Raw genomic sequence first — 9,985 nt, 5'->3', positions numbered from 1 at the left:
ATGTTAAAAAGGGTTCTGCAGTAATGAAGAGCAAAAGTAATTCTTCCCCAAATGCTATTTTTGTCATAGCCTTACATTATTCACCTCTGTGATATATACCAATTGTGCTATGCCAGTATTATACTGCCTCAGGATATTTGTCTTCAAATACTGAAAAGGACTTCTCAGACTCTGAAGAGACATGTCAAACAGTTGGGCAAAGACAGTGAGAACATATTTTGTCACCTGCACAAGGAAAAGAATGGACAAAAATGAGCATATTTTTTGGTAGGCAGCTCCAGAACAACAATTAATATATTACTATATGGGCTAGTAGAGGAAGCCACAAAAGTCTACCTGTCAGAATGCTGACCACTTAAAGATAGTCTTATGCCCTGTCTGGTGCTAGGCTTTCCAATCAGTCACACAAGCTTATTATTTTTGACTTTTCCAATTCACAGCACCCTTTTTGGCTCACTGTGAGGCTCAGATTCTTCCTTCATATTATTCTTCCCCTGAATAACTGCATTTCAGATTAACTCCCAATGTCAATGTGTATTAGTCCTCCCTTTCCCAATCTGAATCTTCTTCTTCCCTGTCTCTCTCCCTCTCTCTCTTGCTCTTTTTTTTTTTTAATTGGTCTAAATTCATTTGCATTTCCTGGCCAATCACCTGGCCAGTGATTGCCATACACTGCAAGTGCATTTCATACAGCACGTGCTCCAGCTCTGTCCTCACCTTTCTGTGTTCACTCTGAATGTCTTTCACAGGCTGAGTTCTTTCAAAGCACCCTCCACCCTGCTGGGCCCAGGGGCTCCTTGCTGCCTGAAGCAGAAGTGAAAGCCACGTGCAAACAGAGAGCACCAGGCTTAGAACTTGTCTAGCACTAGACTGGCACCAGAGCAACTCTCCAGCCAAGCTGCAAAAGCTGGATGAACATAAAGCTAAAGGAAAACACTGCAGTGAAACTATTGCACTGACTGAGAAATAGATTAACTGTTTCTACTGAAATTAGAGGAGGAAAAGTCAGGCGGAGACAGGTATCTGTGTGGCACTTGTCCAAAGAGATAAAGCTTACTACAGGTACGCCAGAAAACTCTAATTTACGAAGGAAAACATCAGCAATCTTTACTATAGCTGTCATTCTGAAGCTGAGCAAAATCCTAGAGATTATTAACCCAAGTATTTTAATAAACAAGTAACAGACTTCTGCCTAAATAAGTAACCTGGAACTAGCTAACAATATTGGCATTTGAGATGTCAAAGGCAGCAATACAAGAATTGTTACTGGTGGCTCAGTCCAGAAATCCATTTGCCCGCAAGCTTTGTCTCTTGCAGGCGTTCACAGCTGATGCCCAGAAAAGACTACAGCAACAATATAGTAAAACTGTTAAGATAAGGTCCCACATTTCAGCTACATACCCAGATATGACTGGGAGGGAAAGGATGAGAGAGAGTCCATTAGCCCGTATTTCAACTGGGAAATTGCTTTCTACCCTCTCTACAAAAACTGTAGGGGAATCATGTTTTAGGTGGAAGATGCCAAATCTTGATCGGATGTTTCTGCTTTGTTTTTCTGCAATTTGTTAAAAGTGAAGGTAAGAACACAATTTTACTAGGAAATGCATGTTTGTTGTGGAAAAAGGTCGAGATCCAGAAGATGTCACAAGCCTTTATTTACCAAAGGCACTTTACGATGCATTTCTTAACAAAGGTTTTCTTTCATCTTCTTGTGTTTCCCACCAACAGCCATACAGTCCTGCCTCATTCAGAAATGTCCCCTCCCAGCTGAAAACCTGCTCTCAACACCTCCCATGTCCCTGGCCATTGTCAGGGGCCAGGATTAGCTGCTGAAAGGGAAGGCAGAAGCACTAGCAGGGCAGAGACCAAAAGCTTAAGCCATAGGGCTGTACCAAGAATTCAGACCATAAAACAACATGCTGTGGAAGAGGTAGACTGTGCTGTACAGGTGATGACTGGTGCTAGCAGCACTGGGGATCTCCCTTGCTGTGAGAGTGTTTGAGAAGAAAGTCAACAAGTTACACAGTCCGGTTGGATGGTATAACCGGCAGGGGACTGGATGGGCAAGGGGGACACAGTCACTCACCAGGGAAACCGCTTGGTGGGATGCAACATCTGATACCTTCCAGTCTAATAGGAGGCTCAGTTAAGAGAAAATGCTGTCTCTTTAAGAAGAAACGTCAGACAATACCATTGTTTTGGCAGAGCGTCTCTATTATCTTGAAAATGTCACACTGAGGCATAAGCTGTAGCTTGAACTTGTCCTTTAGCACTTCTATGACATCTTCTGGGAAGCCTCTTGCAACAGTCACCAAGATAGAAGGGATGACATCTGCAAATACCTTGTTCTGCTCCTCGATTAGCACAGAGAAGTTCATGCCCCATTACACTCATTCGATATTAAACATTACCTAAAAGCTAATACAAAGACAATAGTCTTTGGTCTGATTATTAGGGAAAGAGAAAGGCAGCTGTAACAGTGAATTAGGAAACAGAACAATACTACTGTTTTGCCTATGTGATTACATACCGAATGGGCTGTGTCTTTTTGTCTTTGCTCATGTTTTGGACCAGATTCAATCCTTCTACTTTGTTCACAGAATGTAAGTAAATCTCAGTGCAGGGCTACTGGTAAAATTTCCTTCCCTTCAGTAAACTTGCACGAAGGAAGAAGTGGAATAATTATGCTAGTACGGATATTAGCCTGAAAATTAATTTAAATGCTTGTTTCCAATAACGATAATGAGATTTCAGTGCCAGCATTACAACCTTACAGCTAATCACAAGGAGACTGCATTCCATTTAGCTTCCTGAAATGTCCTCACATTCCCCAGCAATTATACATTGTAATACATCTAGAAATTATAGTAGTACCTTTGAGTCCACATATTCTAGCAAGCTTATAGTAATATTAAAATGACAGTTTTTACACAGTGAGGGAAAAGATAATGTTTGTAACCTCAGTTTATGGGTTGCCTTGATGATAAACTTGCAAAAAAAGCTCTATAGTTTTTCATCATTTCCTCTAGTTGCTGAGTATATCCAAGTACATTGAACTCATGAGAATGAGCTACTAAATTATGTTCAGATTCTGAAATAACATGAAGAAACACATTCAATAGCATACCTGTAGCACAGATGTCCACTCTTTAAGCTGCTCTTAAGAGTAGAGCAGCTCTTCTTTAGGTAGAAATGCCACGACCAAGAACTTTGGTCTAACATACAGAGGTCTTCTGTTCATACTTCCAAGCATTTTCTCTATTAAAATACTTTTTTTCTTTTTTCTTTTGCCTCATCCCAAGTTAGATGGGTAAAACTGCTTTTAATTATCAGTAGGACAGACCACAGGAGAAATCAAAGGAACTATGGAGTTTTCTCTGGAGTTTTCCAGAAGTCAATCCCTCAGTCCTCAGAATGCTGGAAAAAGGATAGAAGACAGAACGGGAAGCTAGCAAACTGACAGACACAGTGAGAAAGGTAGGTTTACACATGGCTTCCATATATTCCTTTAAATTACATGTCATGTACTCTATTTTCCATATTGACAGACAAAAAAAGTCAGCTGAAAAGTAATCAGAGTATAAAGTAGAGCTGAGAGAGAAAGATCATATGGAAAAGCAGGGGATGTGAAAGGAGAACATTTTATTTACGGAAAAAGCAGTAAAGCAACAGAAGTGGTCTGATTCATATTATTTTCTCACTTTATAAAGAAAATTTATACTGACAATAGATCATGTAGGTACTATGTTGAGGTTCGACGTAAAGGCAGCTTTCCTCTCACCCCTTTGAAGTCACTGGAGAAAAAAAACAGTGGTAGCTAGAGAATAAAACCATGCGCAAAAAGTATGACAAATGTTCACGGAGACAGTTTTAAGTATGATACTGCTGAGGGCATCCATTTATCTACAGATATTATTATTACCCTTTTAAGGGCAGCAGTTACAAACCACAATTCCATCAGGTCTGGCATTTCATAGAGATACTGGCCAAAATTCTTTAACAAACAACTTGTGAATCTTCTCCAGATATGTAATTACTGAGCGCTTCCAACAAGAAGCCTTATTAGGAGGGAATGACTTCAGCATCTTTCACCCACATGGAATAAGTACCATCTTCTACTGCCAAGTTCATTTTCTCAAGTTGAATGTGGTGGAGGAAAAAGAACCATTTGTGTAAGGGCAGTAGTACATGATTAAACAGAAAAAGTTTAAAAGCACGCAGTAAAGGAGACAAAGAAAAATAACTCAAATCAGGTGATCTAAATTAAGACAATAACAGGACCATAGCACAGGTTAGGTTGAAAGGACCTTTGGAATCATCTAGTCTAAGCCTCTGCTGAAAGCAAGCCCAATTTTGAAGTTAGATCAAGTTGCCTAGGCCCTTGTTCCAGTGGAGTTCTGAGCATCTCCAAGGCTTGGCTGGCCCAGATGCATCCTTGAAGACTTGCTCCTCCTCTTTACTCTCCAGCTGAACATCTGCATGTGAAAAAAGAGCCTTTTGCTGTTGGAAATCACCAGTTTCCAGTCTCCACCATCAATGGAGCCCTGTCTTTCCCCTGCCTCTTCCTCCTATGTAATGTGGGCCTTGGCCTCTTGCTTTTGCCCTTGCACCTGCAGGGTCTCTGTAATCTCCTGCTCATCCTTCCTGACCTTACACAGTCTACTCACTTCCTCCTGTAGCTCCTGTGGCTGGCAGCTCAGTGCCTGTACTGAAGCACAACTCCCACAGGTAAGACCACTGTCATCCCCAAGCCTGATTACATGGAGCAGCACCCAGCACTCCCTGCAGCCTTGCACCTCGACAATCAGATCCTCCATCAACAGCTCCATCTGGGTCAAGGCCACCGACGTAGCTGGATGGTTGCTCCCGGTGGGCAGGGGACTGTATTTTGCGGTACATCACCACTATGCTGGTCTCAAGTAGCACCTTCATGTCCCCTGCACACTCCCTTCCACACCAGCCATCACCTTGACTGCCTTGCACTCCTGTTTTCGTGCCCTGTTGGGAGTTCCTGGTCTCTGGTGCTCCCTAGGTGTCAGCTAATTAGGAAGACTCCTCCACCTTGGAGGATGTCTCCCATTGTTTTGTGGTTCCCAGCTGTGGCTCACTCGCCTCGTAAGTGCTGAATGTGCTTCATACTCCTGCCTCCTGGGCTGTGCTCCAAACAGGAAGAGCTCTGCCCCACTGCAACACTTCCTGCCTTTCTGACTGCACACCAAGGGATTTCATTTCAATTTTTGTAAAAGCATTTGTAAAACTTACTATTCCTGGGGAGGGAGAGTGGCCCTGCGCTCCAGAGTTGTAGCATGTACCTACAGCGATGGAGATGGAGTTGCAGATCCCTGGCTGGAGACAGCAGCAAACACTCTCTGTGCCAGGGCAGAGAGCTTATTGGCTAGAAATTCCATTTTTACCTCTGCATTTTTTATTTTTAAAATTGCATGTTTTAACAAAAAGGCTCAACTTATCACTAAGTAGCACTTTCAAAGAACTTTAATTTCACTAAATCCTTTTCTATGCGTAGTACTATAAATCCCCTTCAGCCTTCATATAAAGTCTTAATGAGCACAGTGCTTTTACCAGCCAGCGCCAAGGCACGTTTTGATCACAGCTGATTACACTGTTCATAGAATCACAAAAACATCTGCTAATCAGGGACCATTACAAGTAACTTAGAAGAACCCTGGATGTAAAAATGAATTTTAGAGTATTGTTATAAATGCTATGAGAAGAGATGATAGCAAACTAACTTCAATTAATTTTAAACAAAAAATAAAATACTAATGATTGGCTCCAGGCACTGAATGCCTTCAAATTGGCCCTGAATTCCAGGGAAACTGAGGGCATATTACAACTGGGCATCATACTGAAACGACCACACCACACTGCAAAGACAGACTCATTTAAATAACCTTAGATAACCTGGAAGCCCCGGTTTAAGGTGAGGCGTGTTCAGAGTTTGATCAGAACTAAACATACAATCACTGGAGATCCTGAAGAGGAGTTTATATATCTCACTCTCGGTATTTAATCCCTAAAACAATGAACTCTAAACCATTTAAACTAACATATGATATGCTTCTTAGAGCTCATATCCTAAGCAAGCTTCTAGAGTTAAGCAAATTATTATACGGTAATAAACTCTGTAAAACATAATTTTCTTTAATAATGAAGAAAAATACAAAAAGGTTTCCCTTTTTGTCACACCATGAACGCAGCGATTTACCATAAATAGATTAAAAAACAACAACAACAACAACAACAAACCTTTCCCCTTCATTTCGAAATGTAATATTCGGAACAAAGAGAGAATGCTTCAAATGTGCCCGACTGCTGCCATCCTGTGGCAGGCACGTGCATTTCAGATCGATACTTAGAAACTGGAGAGCAAGAAAAACGTCCTTTAAAGATGACATTTTACAAAGACCTGCTATTAACATATACTTAAATACTACAGAAGGAATAGAAATATACTCAGCTGTAAACAGCAGTATCCAGATCTTAGGAAGCTATGGGCTGTTACAGAACTTAGGAGAAGACTCTCCTAAGTAGAAAATAAGGATCAGATGACATGGGGGTCAAGTTTCCCTTCTAAATCTACGGCTACTGCACTCTACTTCCAGAAAGGATGCTAACCCTCACTGAGCTCTAACCCTAAACCTGTTGGTTTATCCTGAGGACCAAATCACAATGAACAGTAGAACCACATGAATAGTACATTTTCCGTAACTCTGAGTGAACTATATTATCTTGTAATAACCACAGTTGTTAAGGCTTTAGATTTCCAGCCTGGAGATTTCCTACCCTGAATACTCATATTAGTTATAGCGGTGATACTAATCTTGACTGGAAAGGATGACACAGGTTGCAGGTAACAAGAATCATCTTCCACACGGTAAAGAAAACAGCAATGCAGTGGTAGCTCTGAATGACAGATTTCTACAAGTTTAATCCTAGCTGTAATTTAACCCTGAATGCTACTTTAGGAAGCAAACTTTATTGAAAAGAAAGAAAAAAAACCCCACTGTATCTTGTCCCAGAGGGACAGCAGAACTTAATTGTATGAAGGAATACCACAGTCCTTGGAAACATTACAGTCCTTTATGCTTTTAGACATGATGCTACACATCAGTGAACCCTCACAGAAACTGCAGCTGTGGTGCTGATCCCGACTGAAAAATACAAAGAACTCATATACTGCAAGTATCATTTCCAAACCCTACTCTAATTCTACCCTACTCACAAATTAAACTTCATAAAACCTGTAACTGTGGGAGCAATTCCAAATGGGAGGAAATAGAAAAGAGATGCCAGGCCCAGTAACACGAGCTGTCTCCCTGTCTGCAGGCAAAGCAAAAAGCTACAAGGGACCCTCACAGCTGTAGATTTCTGAATCTTAAGCCTACCTTTTCCATAGACAAAAAGCATCTCTGCCTAGAAGTGATAACTCTGGTACCAGCCCCAGCTGGACAAGACAAGAGATGATAGATAGTATAAATTGTCTCCCTACATCCATAGGCAGAGTGGAACACTACAAACAAGGATACGCAGAGCTCTGCATATAAGCCCTCATGCTAATCATAAAGTGAAAGCAAAATATAAGCAGGAAACTGGCAAGGACAAAATACTCATGACCCCATCCCATCCCACGTGCAAAGTAGCATTTTGCTTAATGAAGGGAAGCATCGTGGCAAAAAGGGAGCACCACTCTTCTCAACTTGGGAAGAGGGAGGTGGAGCCTGACTCTTGGAAAAGAAAAGAGCTGAGGAAGCTATACATTGCAAAACACTATCTTTTCTATAGCTGAACACTCAAATAAGCTGCAGGTGTGGTACCAAGCTCTATCTGAGATGACAACAAAAGAAACTGGAAGACTTCTGTATACCTCTTCAGGCAAAGCAGAGGCAAAATCGCATGGGATCTTCAGACCTGCAGATTTCCTAACTTGAATTCTAAATTAAGTTATCCTGGAGATAACTGTTCTCAGAAGCAGTGCTATGGAGACTCTCCATTCCAGATCGCATTACAACTATCTCTCTTAGTAACAGCAGCCAGAGATCTAGGCATGTCTGGGAAACTGTCTGAGAGTTCAAGGTAAAGCAGTCATATTCTCAAGTTTGCATGCATAACACAACAGGGCTGTGTACGGAGGATGCTCCAGGACTAGATCAGTTTTTTTCTCACTAACCGGTACTAAACGTCAGTTTATCCCTGTGACCTTGGTCAAATTAGTACCAATGACATATGAGATTTGAAACCTAACTGACAATGACAAAATAGAAATACTTAATGTGACATAAGCCTACTTTGCTTGTGGGGCATGCAAAATGTGTCATAATTTGAGTTTCACTTCTTCTGGGTTTACACACCAGCCTTTGCCTATAGACCCCTGAGAGTGCGCACAAGAATTTACACAGAGTGACAGCAGCATCCCTTCTAATTCCAGATGAACTGGAGGCTCCAGAAACAGACAGAAGACAAACTTAAGGCTCTGAGATCCCAGTCTGAGCAAGACTAGAGCCTTCTAAAATAGCATGGATGATGAGGCTATCCTGAAGAAGCTACAGTCTCCAGAAATGACCAGAACTATTGAGGTTAGAGATTTTTAAATCTCGCCCTTGGCCAAGACTACATACGAAGTGGATCTCAGACACGAAACCTGAATGGAAAAAGGAAAAGTAGAGAGTCTGATCTTTCTCAGCAACTCTGCAAGCCCTGACAAACACAGCTACAACTGAGACTGAGATTCTAGTACTCTTTAATCTGTAGTCTATTCTCCTGAAAAAAAGATTTCATAGGGATTGGTCCAGGTAAGGAGCTGCATAACTCTCACTGAGCTAAGGACTCCAGAAAGGAACAGGGTTGAACAAGTTTTATGTTCCCAAAGCCTAATCCAGAACAGAACCATTGTAAGGCTACAAGGGGGTACTGAGACTTATGAGAAAGCATGAGACTGGACCCAAAAGACAGGAACCCTCTTAATGGTAATAGGAGCTCCCCTCTCAACATTTGAAATATTCAAACCCAAACTCTTTTACAGTAGCGAAACCAGCTCATCCTCAAGAGGGGAGACATCACAAGAAATTGGTGACACACTGCTTTTAACTCTGGATAGGCTACAGATCTGAGAAGAAATTTTGAGACTTAAATGTTCAACAGCTATGTTGGTAAACCAGCTAGCATCCAACACAAGGCAGATGTATCCCATCATTAGTTGGAACAGACCGTGGGACAGAACAGACACCTCAGGAGACTTTGTACCTAGTCACCCACACTTTCTTCTGGCAAGAAACCCTCCACCGCCATGTGCCCCTAACAGGCGTAACTTAAGCAAGGACCTCAAAATACTCCATAGGACCCTGACAGTCATTCACAGTGCTACAATACGCAACTCATGACTGCTACTGGTGTGTCTTAGAGCACAGGAGCAGCAGGGTCTTAATTTGCTTGTGCTGATTCTCAGATGCAGAGTAGCCTTTCTCTAGCCAGTCTCTGTGTTGCTTGAAAAGGCATACCCAGAACCTGCACTCACCAGGCACTGCTCTTGACACACTACTTGGGCAGCTGCTGCAGAGAAGACATGCATCTTGCCTAAGATGCATGCTTGCCACCACAGAGAGGGAGGTTAGGTGCCCTAGGGCACAAAAGTGGAATCGCACACTGTTATTCCACCTGGGGTGATCAGGGTGGGCACAGAACTTTCCTAAATGGAGTGATGTTCCCTTCTGGGAGTGGACATCCCTCACTGACTGCCAGAGCACCACCTTCAGCTGCTCCAGCACATATGTACAAGCATGGCCAGTACTCCCTAGAATCTTGCCGCCAGGCTCTCACTGGGGACTGAGCAACCAGTTTCAAGCCAAAAGGAAAGATGTAATTAGCCAGGATTCTGGTGGAGGTTGCAAAACCACCACTCGGTTCATCTCCTCACAAGCAGTTCACTAGTGCAATGTTGAAAAAGCCATGAATCCCTCTGAGGGATTCA

This window comes from Struthio camelus, chromosome 3, assembly GCF_040807025.1.
Source record: "Struthio camelus isolate bStrCam1 chromosome 3, bStrCam1.hap1, whole genome shotgun sequence".
NCBI lineage: Eukaryota > Metazoa > Chordata > Aves > Struthioniformes > Struthionidae > Struthio > Struthio camelus.
Note: the sequence above shows the minus strand (reverse complement) of the source record.